Genomic DNA, 14990 nt, shown 5'->3' on the forward strand with positions numbered 1-14990 from the left:
GAGAATAAAGAATTAAACCTCAAAATATTAATAAAGCATTTCAGCTGTTCATTTTTTTCAGTACTATTCTGTACTGAAATGTTAGCTTTTTTAATTTAACAAAGATTGAAAAACTTGTGTGCAATAATGTGCATTTTCTTGGTGTTTCTGTAAAATGTATTGCTGCTCTCTCCAAACATATCTAATAACTCATTGTATTGGACTTGCAGGCAGAGTTTTGGTAGCAGGAGGGCTACAGGGAAGACCACGCTGGAGCAAGGTAACTGTGAGAGCCCTGCCCCTGAGGAGGGTGGAGAAGCAGAAACAGAGTGTGATAAACTGGTTGCAGCCCCTCTCTGCCATCCTGCTGGGGGAGAGGGAGAGAAAACTGTGAGCGAAGCTGTGCCCAGGAAGAAGGCAGGAGTGAAGGAAAGGTATTTAAAGATTTGATTTTTTTCTCATTATCGTACTCGGATTTGATTAGCAACAAATTCAATTAATTTTCCCCACGTCAGGTCTGTTTTGTGGTAAATCTTTCCGTACCTTTATCTCAACTCACAAGCCATTTGTTACATTTCCTCTCCCCCTGTCCACCTGAGGAGAGCAGGGATAAAACACCTTTGGTGGCACCTGGTGTGCAGCCACAGTCAACCCACCTCACTTGTTTATAGATCAGTCAACTGTCTAGTCATAGCTAAAATTGTACTGTAGAAGACTGAGAAAATTCTGCGCTGCTAACAAAACATTTCCTCTTTATCACGTTAGTTAAATGATTATAATTACAATATAGAGCTCTTTTACCCTCTTACTGCACAAGAGGAACAAGACAGCTTGACATAATGGAAGCAAATTATTAATGAAGGAATATAAAGAACATTTTGCATGCTGGCCTTTCCCAGGGAACAGTGGGGAGTCAAATGCAAAATAGCATCGCATTAGAGGAAGCAAAGTCCTCTGTTAAGCTTCTGTGTTTTCATTCAATTTTATATACTATACCATTCTATTTGAAGCTCTATGCTGTTAACTGTTCAGCCTTCATTCGAATAAATCTCAGATCCACAAAAGGATATGGTCAGAAACCCTATCAGATTGTCTAGAGCCATTCAGTATAGCTCAGCCTGTCCTTCTCTTTTTCTTCTTATTGTTTTCAGCCCAAGTTCTACTATTTTCTTTTTGTATTAAAGGAGCAGATTCTGCAGCAGTCTCACTTATCTTCTTCTGGAGGAGGGAGAGCATTTCTGTTCACTGGAATTCAACTCCTATTTTTGCACATCAGTTTCTAAACCCTGATCTCCTCTCCAGTTTCATAACTTAGGAGAAAAACAATTGCTCCATAACTACATTCCTGTCACTAGTGTGGCAAAAGAGTTTGGAGGCACGTTCAATTGGGTTTTCAGTCTGTTTGGAAAGGAAAGGTAAGACTGCCCCAATCTCAGAACACATGGCAAAGTAACAACTTTAATTTTAAACACTTTACACCTCTAGTAGCAGTGCTTATCAGATCTCAGGAAATAGTTATCTGAGATCTGATAAGGCAATATCTAATAGTTATTTCTTCTTATGCTAGAACACATCTTTTAATACCAGACCCCTCCTGGAACTCCTGCTCCCGGATAAATGACCATCAGACACTATAAAAATAACTCTGCTTTTCTCTGCTGTTATTCTTCCAATTTAGACAGGGTGATAACAATCTCTCCACATAGCTTTGTTTTTCTGTCTGGAGAAACAAGTCCAGGCCTCCATACTCAAAGCAAATCGTGTTTGGACTAAGGCAGCCTTGAAACACACTGGAGTAATTAGATTAATTAGAAAATCAACAGACTTTGAAAAGCTTGCATTAGAAACCTTTGTCTCCATCCCAAGACAAAACCCACAATGCACCTAAAAGCTTTGCTGCATTTGAATGTGAATCTATTAGTAGCAATAGAGTATTTCTTTAGCATGCAAATTGAAATTAGGACTGTACTGGAGTAGGTGCAAATATATTGACAACAGATTGTGCTGAAGATTTTCTAATTTAAATAGATAAAGGGTGCAAAATAAACCAGAACTCAGAAGCCCAGAGACTTGCTTAGAGCACAGGTCAGAAACAGAGCTAGAAGCAATCTCAGATATTTTGACCCCCAAGCTAGTTATTTTCTGAATCCTTATTTCTCCCTTAATCTTTTAGACAGAAATTAAAAAAATAAAATAAAAACAATAATCATTTTCTTACTCATTGGGGGAAAAAACCCACAACCTCATATAATTTTTCATTCCATTTGCTTACATGGCTGATATTTGCATAGCTAAAACCTCTTCCTCATAAACACTATTTCACATGCCTAACTAAGAATTATTTTGTGAAAAAATTGTCTAAACTTCCTCATCATTAACTTCTTTAAATTATACTGTCTGAAGATGTTTATGGATTTGCTAAGTAATCTACTGTGGAGCACAAACTGCAAACCAAAGTGAAATTGAGTTCCCAACTGACTGCGAAGGTAATTAATGATTTAACTGCACAACAGTTAGCAGATCTATAATGCAACTTAAAAGCTAATTGAGAACTGTACAGCTAAAGGAAAGAGGAAAGCCTAGTGCAGCCACAGTACTCCTTTGAGTAGTATTTGGTCAGCCTGCTGTCAGAGAAAGTGGAAAAATAGCTATGCCTATGCCCTATAAAAATAAAGATACTATACAAAAATATGTGTTAGCTTTGGGGAATTGGCATTTTATGATCACCTCATTAAGAGGGCAAGTTTCTAGCAGAGCACTGAATTCCACAACTTCCCCTTCTCCCCGGCCAGTAGCATTAACATGCTCCATTTCTCTCACCGCTCATAATGCATCAAAATCCACCCCAGCAAATCAGCTACCCAGAAGAGCCAGGAAATGCTTTTCACTGCCATTTTATAGCCCAGTTATCTTAATTAGTCCCAGTTGACTGAGGAAGCCCAGAAATACGACAGTAGATTGGGTTGTGCTTTTACCTGGAGGAACTTTTCCAGATTCGTGGCAGCTGCTACAGAATCTTTAAGAACCAACAGCTCTTTTGGCACCTTACATCTGAATAAGTGTTAATATTTTCACAGTATGTGTGAGTATTTAGCATCCAACCACAGCCAAGAAGGTGAATAGTGATTTAAGCTGTACAAGCATATGCTTCACTCTAGTAATCAACAATCTAGAAGGAAGGCCATAGATTAAATTAGATTTACCAGAGAAAGTGTGTGCCTAAATTTCAGGGCCATAGCCCTCAAACCCTATAACATACATAGAATTCACAGATCCTGAGTTTTTAGAGGAATAAATACTAGTAAAGGAGCTAAGTCCAGCTGTGTAAAACTTGGTAGTAGTGGAGCCCTGTGTATTTTTCAGTGGGAGGCACTCCTTTCAGCAGCAGCTCAGGCTAGCACACATTTCCCACACCTATTTAGCAGTTTGGACCCCAGCATACAAAGTATTTCAGTACATCCTGTCCCCTTTTTGTCACGCAGTTATGTAATTAAAGAGTCACCCAGAGGTGATGGAGATCCTTGGCTCCCTCTCTGGAAGGACACAAACTGTGCCATCAGCTACTGCCAAGGCACCTGCAATAACCTGTACATCACAAGTTGTTCTAAGAGCAAGCTGGGAAAGTGAGAACATGTAGGGGCTACCACTTCCTCCTGCAGAAAAAAGAATTTGAGCTTTGACCTACACACTCCTGGCAGCTGCACTACCCAGCCCTCCAGTGCAGCCACTGCAGCTCTCTTACCCATATTGCACTGGCCAGGGTGGATACAAGTGTGCTACCACAAGGGCTGGAGCTCAGACCTGGTTCCTGTTTGAATGGTGCTGAGAGGGTCATATCTCTGAATGTTCCCTCCTCAGTATCTACTCTTGTCTACTTTTGGTGCCTTCCCACTCCCTGGGCTGGTGCTGACAGAAATGTCCCTTAGCAGAGGCTGCTCCCACAGATTTACAGATGACATTGATTAGGGCTCTGTATTCTATTAAGCAACAAAGCCCCTAAGGCTGAGGTCCACCAAGAACTGTGGATCTACCTGTATTTATTTTATTATTTTATTTTATTTTATTTTATTTTATTTTATTTTATTTTATTTTATTTTATTTTATTTTATTTTATTTTATTTTATTTTATTTTATTTTACTTTATTTTATTTTATCAGCAGTAAATTTTTCTCTTCACCATAGACTTTTCCTGGTTTGAAAAATCCGTTATAAACTATGAAAGTGTTAAATGTGTCAACAGAAGGACACAAGCAAGTCTGTATACAGCAGTCCACAGTGTCCAATATGTACTTGTTTACTGGCTTCTTTTGAAACAGATAAAGGACAGAACTGGCTTTCTGCAATCAGAAGCAGTATTTAAAGATTTGTCCTCTAGTCAGGTGACAGATTCTGTGAAGTTTTAGGAGAAAGACCTGTCTGCCTGATCTATTTGGCTGAAACTCATTGTAAGTTCAAAAGGTACTAGAGGTTATGATTTATTACCAAAAAAAATCCCAAACAACAAAATCATATGAAGAGAGAACACAGCCTTTCAATATAAAAGCTACAACACTGAAACCTATGCTGGATCAAAATCTTGGCCTTGCTAAAGTCAAAAATTATTGTATTTCAATCCTGACAGTGTTTCACCCTACATGTACTATGAGCCAACCTATGGAATTGTATATCAGAAAGACAGCTATTTGTTTTGGTAATAAAATAGAAAGGAGATACTAGTAAATCCATCAGTGTTCTTCCCCTCCCTGATGAATATATTCTCCACAGTCCCAGCCTCTGAAAGGTTAGCTGTCTCCTAAAGGCAGGAGTAATGAAATTGCAGCATATAGCTTCCTACTTTTTTGTTTCACCTAAAACTGTTTTATTTGGAGGGAAAGAATCCTAAATTTTCTAAAATCAGCTTCTCATTGTATATTTGAGCCTCATGGTCATGAGGTAACAACAATGGGTCTTTGATTCAACCCCAAAATCTTCAAACACCGTTTTTTTGGTTATATATCAATACATGTGCATGAGATAGTCAAGATAAAGTCCTTCCACGCTCTAAAACCATGCATAAATAATAATAAAAATATAAATAACATGTCCCATGCAGATAAATTTGAAAAATCAGACCTATAGCTGTTTTCTTTTTAACTTGCACCAATCCATTTTGCAAGCCTGAATTACAGAGCTGGACAGATTGCAGAGAGAGACTGTGTGAACAGACAGATTGGCTAAAGGTACAGGCTGTTAATCCCCTGGAAATGGCCGCTTATCACAGTTAAATCCCTCTCTTCAGAATAAAAAATAGAAAATGAGAGAACTCCTGTGCTTATGTTTGTGTTACATTTTTTTTTGTTGTTTAATTGTCATCTTGCAATACAAGTAATGCTTTCTGACCAAGACATTCTCAGGAGATAAAAAAGGCTCTTCCTTTCCCCCAGCTTTTTATTATCTGTGTCCTGACCAGAGTTTTGAAATGGAACAGGTTTTTAAATGAAATGGCTTTAATTTTAATGCAGTTTGTTCAAAGTTTAGAAGTATTGTTGCTGCTGCACAAGTGGAAGGAGTGCTAAGGAAGATACAATCTAATCAGGAATATTCCCTTTTGTACTTTTCCTGTTGGCAGTATGGTTTTTAGATGAAAGAAGAAATCTTGCTTGCTCTGTTTGGAGCAAGGTTCTTGAAGTGAAGGAGAAATATTCTTCAGATCCTGTCAAGAGAATAAGGAGCAGTTTCATAATCTGCAGAATTCCGAGTCTCTCTGAACGGTAAAAATGAGTGTCTGCAGTAACAATATAGTATCAAGACATGTTACAGGTGTCTTAGAGCTTTTTGTCCATATACATGAATATAACTGTACCTGTAAAAAATATCAGAGGTGCCTATATACTACAGTAGTTATGCAAAAGCTACTTATATGTCAGACTGTTCATTAACTGCATACCAAAATGTCTATCCTGGATTTAAGATGTCACTACTTCTCCTTAATGTGAAGTGTGGAGGGACAGTATGCAGAAATGGCATCTATACAGTGACTGTGTACAATCAGCAGAATCAAGATGATGTTCACAGTGAGTTGGGATATCAACATATGAAATATTCAGCCTTACTGGATTTCTTACAGACATGCTTTAGATCCCAGTTCAGCAACTGAAATTGTCTTCCACATCCTGGCAAGTCCTGGCTCTTATTTACAATCTTGTGTGTACTCAGATATCTACACAGCGTTGTTGTAGTTACTCTAGGAAAGCTGTGTGTAACACTTGGTCATTCTGGGTCAGAGAATGTTATTAAACAATCAGAACCAAAATACTGGCATGAGAATATTGACTTTCTCATACGATGCTAATGCCTCAGCCTAGAGGTAAACCGGTGAAAATGTCTATTTCAATTAAATCAGATATGTACGTAACATATTATTACTTTGCTAAGGAGGAATAAATACAGGCACGTTCCTTGGAACTTTGCTGAATCTAGGCCTGATATAGCATTTCTCCTTTTAAGCAGGCATTGGGAACAATATGTTCTTATGATATTAATATAACCCATCTGCCAGTTGCATAAAGGCTGGTAAATTACCTCATCATTTTTCATCCTACATTACAAGAAAAAAAGAGAAAAAGAAACCCACCCCCAGTATTACTGGGATGCTGCAAAGCTCTGAAGAAAAAACTTGATGGGTTCAAAGCAGCCCTTGCTATGCTCTTGAGCACAGATCTGCACTTCTAATTAATGTACAAATAAGACCCCTATATTAAAAATTCAGGACAAACAACACTCTGCGGGCATTAATGGTGACAGTCACAACCACACTCTTTCTGGGCCTGGATGTGATTTTGGAAAACTGAGCAGAGACTCCTCTTGGCCCTCACTTCAGTTTACATTGTCCAAGAAGTGAGGAATTCCCACAGCTGTGATAGGCACAGCACACCTTTTTCCTAGGCAGGTTCTCCTCCATCCCAGGACAAAGACTACCTTACCCTATTCAGCTGGGAGGACATTTTTGGTAGAGCTGTGCTGCTAAATGGTATAAATAAAAAGAAAACTCTACTTTTGTAATCCTGGGATTAAAAGTATAAGAAGAGTCCATTAAAATCCATGTACAGGACAACTGCACCTCTCAGGGCTTAGCAGGCCAGGTGCAGCACTGCACTAATAAACTGGGTTTAGAGTCAAACAGGTAATTTCATATGAACTGAGTTAGGTGCTCTGCTCTGCTAAGTCTCTAAAATTGTCTTCCACTTTGACCTTTCTCAGGAAAGCCAGTTTTTAGCCTTTTGATGTCAGGTTTTCTTGGGGAGAACAATCCTATTAATCTTCTCCATTTCTGTACCCCAGGGACAGAGAATGAGAAGTTGTGCTTGCAGTTGTAAACAAATCTGAAATGGTACCCAAATTTTGTTCTGCTTCAATAAACATGCAATGGCTGAAGCAATGTTTTGAAAATGTAATTCCCCAAAACTGAGAAAAGCTAGCAAAGAAAAGGCTGTTTCATATTATTCCCCATGTGGGCTTACTTATTTTACTGTTTGTACTACTTATTGATCTAAATAATCTTGGAAAAGAAATATAGGAGTGTAAGAAAAATGTAATTTAATTATGTGCATGTATTCTACTCGTGAAGAAAATTTTACATACAAATGTTATTTAGTATCAAACATAATCTCAACAGTTTACAAGGTAAAAAGAAAAATCATGAATGTTAATCTTGGATGACTACTTGCAGAGTATGAGCTGAAGGCCCTTATGCATTTGTAAGGCTGGACAGGCTGGAAAAGGTCTAGGGAAAGGCCACAAAGATGACCAAGGGACTAGGAAGCTGCCATGAGAAAAGGATGAGAGAACTGGGTTTATTCAGCCTTGAGAAAAAAGGCTTAAGAAAAAAAAAGTCACCATATTCCACTGCTTAAAGGGTGCTAGGAAGAACATGCGGGCTAATATTTTATTCACATGGTAAAGGTGAGGGGCAGAGGGTACAGATTATTCCTGAGAGGATTCTGGTTAGACACAGAGGAGATTTTTTTCTCTATAAGGACAGTGAACCATTGGAATAATCTCCCTAGGGAAGTGGCAAACTCCCTGTCATTGGACACTTTTAAGATTCACTTGCACAGGATGCTGGGACATCTTGTCTGGACCATGCTTTTACCAAGAAAGGATTGACCAAATACCCTTAAGTTCCCTTTTCAACATGATTCTATGACTTCCACTAGACCCATAGTTTTTAGCTGAGCTGCATGTTAAGAAAATATATGCAAATAACATACCTCGTCCTGATGAAAAGATACACAAATAAAAATCTTCCAAATGCCATACTGGGTCATTCCAATGCTTAATTATCCCAATGTAAAAATAATGACTTGAAATTATTAATTTCAGTAGAGCTATAACATATAATACCAGCTGTGCTTTTGGCTCTTGACTCAGGTTTGCTTTATATTTGCCAGGAGCAGTTCTGTTTATTTGTACCAGCTTCACCACTGCTTTCATTACAAAGGCATGAATCCAGTGTAACAACTCTAGAGACAGGACCCCAATACAGGAGACAACCTAGAAAAACTGATAATAAACTTCTTTCATAACACTTACACAAGCCTGCAATAAAACAAGCAGTAACAATGTTTATGCATATTTTTATTAACCTTTGTTTTATTTTCTTCCAGGAATTGTTTAAAATTTGAATCATAACCATTCATAACACGGCTCAGAAAGGAACAATGTCATGTTGACTGAGAACTGGCTAAAGGATCATAAAAGGAGGTAAGAATAAATAATCATGCATTAAGATGAGACATTCTATTCAGGAGGAAGAAAGACACTGGTCTTAGGTCTGCTTTTACTTAACTGCATTATTAATGGTCTTGAAGAAGACACAGATAGGACATTAGTTAAAGTCTGTGGATACAACTGAATTGAGATGTTTTGCAAAAACCATTGAGAAAGGGAAAATTATACCTTGGGAGAAAGAGGTTAGAAAAATGAGCAGGGATCGACACAGGCTTCACCTTGACCAAATGCAGGTAATGAGATGTGGGAAAGCACATTTACACATAAATAGAGAGTGGATAGAAATTCCCAGAAAGAAAATATCAATATAGACATGATAAAGTGAAATACAAATAAAAATATAAAGCGACAATACAATAAGAAAGAAATAAACAGGATAATCTGAAAAAGGATATGGCAGTAAGGCCCTGACTCCTGACTCAGGAAAACATCCAGCCTTAGCCACAGCTATCAGTATAAGTAAAAATTCTGGCTTGGATCTACAGTTTGGCCTAAACTACACAGACCAAAGTAATACACCTGAGACTGACCCTGGAATAATACTACTTTCAGATGCTAGAGATATACTGAGTAAACAACCAGAAGATTATTTGTAAGAAAATACAAAATGAGTCCCTCAATGTAATTTTTAAAAAGAGGTTAAATCATGGAGCTGTCAGTGCTTACTTTTAATCTCACATCAGAGCGCAACAGGTAGATCGCATCTCTTTGGGAGATGGATCACCTTGACTGGGTTATCATGACAATTAATAATTCCTGCTACTATCTGATAGACATACAGCCTCCATGTCAATCACAGAAACTCCACTAACTCACTCTCTTACTGCAAAGACAAAATAGCTACAAAACGTGGGTAGATTTAGAAATAGGAGAAAAGCATACAAGATCATTTAAAGGAGTTAATTGCAAAGTGCAGAAGACTTGTTGTGCTTTAATCCCAGGCATCAGCCCAGCCCCACACAGCCTCACTCACTCATTGTCCATCAGCACACAACACAAACCCAATATTTGTAGAAGGCAAGAAAAAAAAAAAAAACAAGAATGAAAGTTGCTTAAAAAGATTAAAAGCACTGAACAAAACCTGAACGATTTAATGTTCTACCATTACATGTGAATGACTTCACTTTCATAAATCACAATTGGCAACTAGTTTAACAACAAAAATCTTGTGACTGACCGTAAATGTGCTGATAAGAGTAGCACACGAACAGTAGAAAGTAAATATGTATTAGATACCTCTGTTTAACAGCTAGTGAATCCAAATGGCATGAAAATAAGTGTGGGAGATTGAATCACATTGTTTCTGTGCTCACCTGTTGTAAATCTGGAATAACTCCACGAAGCCTCTATAGTTAATTTGGTACAAGTGTGGAATTTGTACAACTCTCCTGTGAATAGTGAAGTTTTCCAATTTCTCAAATGAGCACAGAAAAAAACCCCTGTATTCATTTAAATGCAAGTCATGATAGATTTACAGCTAGAGGAAATGTATATTACCTTTGAAAATAACACAAAACAGAAAAAAAAAAATCCAAATGTAGAGCAAAAACAAGAGTACAGTTTTACCCTTGTTTGTTTTGCCCTCCTTGCCAGGAAATAATGACTTACTTGAGATCTTGTGATAGTGTTTGTGTACTAGTTTGGTGCTTCTGAACTGAGAAAAAAAAGAAAAAAAATAATATAGCACTAGCACTGGGTGCAAAGGAGAAGTCCCACTGGTAACACTGTGCAGAAGTCTGTTCTGTTAAATGCATCCACCTTTGTGGATCTGAAATCTATAGAGGAATCTCAAACACAGCTGAGGGTAAAATTCTTGGGGAGTAGGAGAATATTCTGAGAAATGTTTGCTCTAGTACTGTATCTTCATTGGTTTCACTTGTACCAAATGGGTCTTTTGTCTGAGCAAATTCTTCTGTTCTTATGTTTTAAGGTCATATGGCTTTACCCATACAAAAAAGCTAAATGATGGAAATTACTGGATTTTCTTCTGCTGTTGTGGCATGTGAAAATTTTGTTTGTTTACTGTCTGACAGAGCAATCCATATCTGCCCAGCAGAACATTGAAGCACACGCTAATTTAAGCCATGGAAATAACGGAACCTTCTGAATTGTTAGTTGTTAGAAGAAAATGCCTGTGAAGGATACTACAAACAGATTAAAATTTTGGATAAGAATATCTGAAGAATATCTTCTTATAGGGGAACACAAATACAGCTATCTCAAAAAAAAAAATAATAAAGGATGACACAAGTTCTTTTTCATATGTGAAGGTAACAAATAAAACCTGCAAGGGCTTGATCAACTCCTGTTCCCTCAATTATTAGAAAGCACCTTCATTGCTTTTTAACAGCTGTGGATAGGATCAGATAAATTTGGATAATACATTTGTTGATGATTTTGGTCTGAGTAATAGGAGGTTAAAAGTCTCCTGGAAGCTCAAGTAGTTTTCTGGGTTATTACGGCAGAAGCAAGACAATTTCTTTTGTGAGTTGACCGTATCCAAGAAGTCAGATCACCCCATTAGACCCAATGTTAACCATTTCCCTGAGAAAGGAGATCAAATTCTCTTTTAAAACATTGCCAGCTGGAGGAAGGTCTCCACATAAATTCTAGTGGGCTGAAACCCAAATCCCTAGGTTTGTAACAAGATACCTTAATCATTCTTTTTCTAACTTTTTGTCTTCCTGGGGCTTTAGAAGAAAAGAGTAAATATAACAATTTAAGGAGATCATAAAATGCACCAAGGTGTGTAGCTGTTGCAATATAATGATATACTCAAGGGGTATAATGAGGGCCATGTTCCTTGAAGATATCAGAAATGTGGGTACTTCAGCTGAATAAATTCCCTGGAGTATATAATTCTATACTGAATATGTCATAATGTACTCTTAAGTGGACAAACCCAGAAAGGCAAAGTGCTTCTGGGGTAAGTATTGTCCCATTAGACACAGATTGGGCTCTTAATTAGTCAGTTAAATTACTTTCTCTCTCCTTTTCAGTGGCTTCTTTTAGATGTTGCTTCACCTGGAAGCACAATTTTCATTTTGCTAAGGTTGATCATAACCACATAAAACTGCAGGAACTCAGTAGTCTAATGTAACCCCCTAATTATCTGAGGATATTAACAAAAGGAATAAAATGCTACTTTACTTTCAACAGCACTGAAGTAACAAAAAAGAATTACCACCAAAAAAAAAAAAAAAAAAAAAAAAAAAAGGGAAAGTAAAGATAAATAGACATATAGACATATAGACATTATCTGTGATACCAGGGTCATGAACCCATGGTAATGAAACAAAAAACATCAATAATGATCTCAAATACCAGATACCATAACTATTCTTTCCAGGTGGAAAATCCTGTTTGACAGTTCCTTTAATCCTCTCCTTGACTGCACAACAGCCAGGCTCTGACCTCACATGTGCCACTACAATGCACAGGATGGCACCAGGAGTCCTACACCCACAGAGAGCAGCAGTAAAACCATTCCCATTGCTGCTCCTGCCACCAGCAGTCCCCTGTCATCCATTCCTGCGTCTCCTATCCATTCAAAATCTTTTGAAAAAAAATGCCTTGGGAGATCTTCACAGCAGTCTAAGGATTGAGATATTAAGTTGGTTTGGACAGTTTATTTGTCCCTTCAAACACTCTGACATGTAGGTTTTTCATCCAAATTGTTCCTCCAGTCTGATTAACTTTGGCAAGCATTTGACAAAAAAAAATCCTACTGATGGGGGCACATGCTTTTTATTCTAGATTTTACTAACACTAATATATGCACAACCCAAATTTGCCACGCTGGGCTGCATCAGATTCCCAAGGTGCAGAGCAATGTATTATACAAGATACACTTGAAAACAATATTCCCAAATTGTACTAGGCTTTTTTTTTTTTTTTTTTAATTATTAGACACAAATCACTATCTTTTTTAAAAGCACTCATGGAACAGTCTTCTAAGCTTAGCGATGTCACTAACATGACCTAAGGTGGATGAAGTGCTTAAGTATAATAAAGAAATTATGTTTCTTTTTTGTTTCTAGACTTCTGTATCTAATTTTATATTTATTTCTGTACCCCATCATATACAAGATACACTTATCAGGAGGTAAAATAAAACCCCTTGATATCTAGACATGATTTCCTATTAGTCTGAGGAAAGAAAGGATACATGTGATATGTTATATTGCCTGAGGAGGTAAGTATTAATTTGATTCATAAGAAGTAATAATTTGTGCTATACATTTTTAATGCATAAGTGGCACACTTGGACATATGAAATGGTGAGATCTCAAATTTTAATTTTCTCTCCCTCTTTTCCAGGAATTCTCTCCAGCCTACTAAGTCATCAATAAATATTCTTGGAGTATACAGATCTGAAGCACTCAGGGAACACTCAAAACCTTGGTTTGGCTTTCTTTTCATCTCTACTGTTTCTCTTTCTGCAAAGGGAGGATTTGTTCCATTCTCAACAGAATAAATTAATAAATAACAGTGGATCACATTGTTTTATTAAATAGGTGTAGAAAAATCCCTTACAACCATATTCCTTTTCTTGGAAGAGAAGGTACATACAGTAACAAATGTTGAGGTAGCTCCAGTGAAGTTACTCTTATATTTGCCAGAAAAGGTGCTTCCAAACAATTTCTGATCAGTGTTAAGACAAAAATTTGCATTTTAGGAAAAAAAATTCATTACAATCCATGACGATTTTAAAAATAAGAAATTTCCTATCTACTTATTGAATAAATATGACATATTTATACAGAAATAAATTTAATTTTGTCTCTCCTCTTGATCCAAGAATGTAGAAATTGTAATATCTCATAATATGATTAATAATGTTCTTACTGTTTTAATCACAGACGGTTCATCTACTACAATATTGCATTTGTATCTACAGATAATTGCCTTCCTTCAGAGAGTGGTCTGAATAATAAGCTGGAGTAATTAAAATAAACTGGCAACATTTCAGAGTGTATTGCTGCTGTACAAAAGTAACCAAGAGGCACATATTGGGGAAGTAAACTTCACTATGACTTATTCACTCACAGATGGCAAGGCCATTTTATGGCATCCTAGTTTAATTTCTGGCATAGTGGAGAATTCTGCAAAGATTTGTCTGAATGTGCAGGGTTTGAAGAGTGTGAATGAGGAAGGTGTATTGTTTAGTATTTGGCTGCATGGATGCTCACAGCAAGTTCCCTCCCCTCAAATGTCTGGACATTAACCTATCCAAAAGCTGTGCATCCATTGCATCCATTTAGGTTCTTAGAAAGGGCTACAACTGCATGCAGAACTAATACAGATTATTCCTCTGCCAGTTTTGGCATAAATCCAGCACAGATGATAGGCTTTAGTCTCCTGCTTTCTCATATTCAAGAGAAGAACTAAAGTGACATCCCTTCTATGTCATTTTACCTCCTAAAATGTAAGCATCTGGTTACCCAGGATCTCTGTGACCCACGGGCATGAAATATACCAAAAACAGAATGCAAGCCTAACTTAAAACATCAGACAGATTCACAAATCATCTTCCATAGGTGACAATTCCTTCCCATTGTCTATGGGGAAGGGCCTACAGAAATGGCAAAAGCCTGGGCTTCAGATTTTAACAGGGTTAAGACAAGTAATTTTCTATATCCAATTACGATACCCAAGGTACATTTTCTTTACACCTTCCAATTACCATCCTGCCTCTTTATCCACTTCTTCCCATTGATGCTGGGTATCCTTTGTAGAAAGGCTGTATTCTGAACCTGCTGCTAACTTGAGGTCCACAAAGTTGTTTGATATCCTCCCTCATCTCTATAAAATTATATTACTTCCTACATCTGCTGCATTTCTGTTTTGAAACAATCAACTAAAAATATGACCAGAAATAGGCATGGTGTGATATTTTTTTGTATGATACTTAAATTTTAAAATAACCTTCTTATATCTAGCACTTCCCAGCTTAAAAACAGAAAGCACATATTATCTCAGCACTGTCAGTAATGCCTACCTTGCCACAGTTTCTACAGAATGGCTTCTGGCTATAGAAACAGGGTGTGAAACTCTGATTTTTTAAAATCAATTTTAATCTAGTCCATATTTTCCATCACATCTACCACCCTTCACCTCAGCTCCCAGTTTTAGCAGCAATAATATTACATGCAGCTTACTGACAAATTTACAGAATAACATCAGGTGAACTGCTACTTCCAGCAACGAGACAATTCAATCAGCTAATGCTTAATTAATTC

The 14990-nt window shown here is 37.2% G+C and overlaps 1 long non-coding RNA gene across 1 annotated transcript; it reads left to right on the forward strand.

Moving 5' to 3' along the window:
- The first annotated feature begins 274 nt into the window (after positions 1-274).
- Positions 275-13242, forward strand: LOC135309063 (uncharacterized). The gene is made up of 3 exons (XR_010369361.1): positions 275-413; positions 8625-8721; positions 13069-13242. It is a non-coding gene; the product is annotated as an uncharacterized LOC135309063 (long non-coding RNA).
- The last annotated feature ends 1748 nt before the right edge of the window (positions 13243-14990 follow it).

This window comes from Passer domesticus, chromosome 10, assembly GCF_036417665.1.
Source record: "Passer domesticus isolate bPasDom1 chromosome 10, bPasDom1.hap1, whole genome shotgun sequence".
In the NCBI taxonomy this organism is placed as follows: Eukaryota; Metazoa; Chordata; class Aves; order Passeriformes; family Passeridae; genus Passer; species Passer domesticus.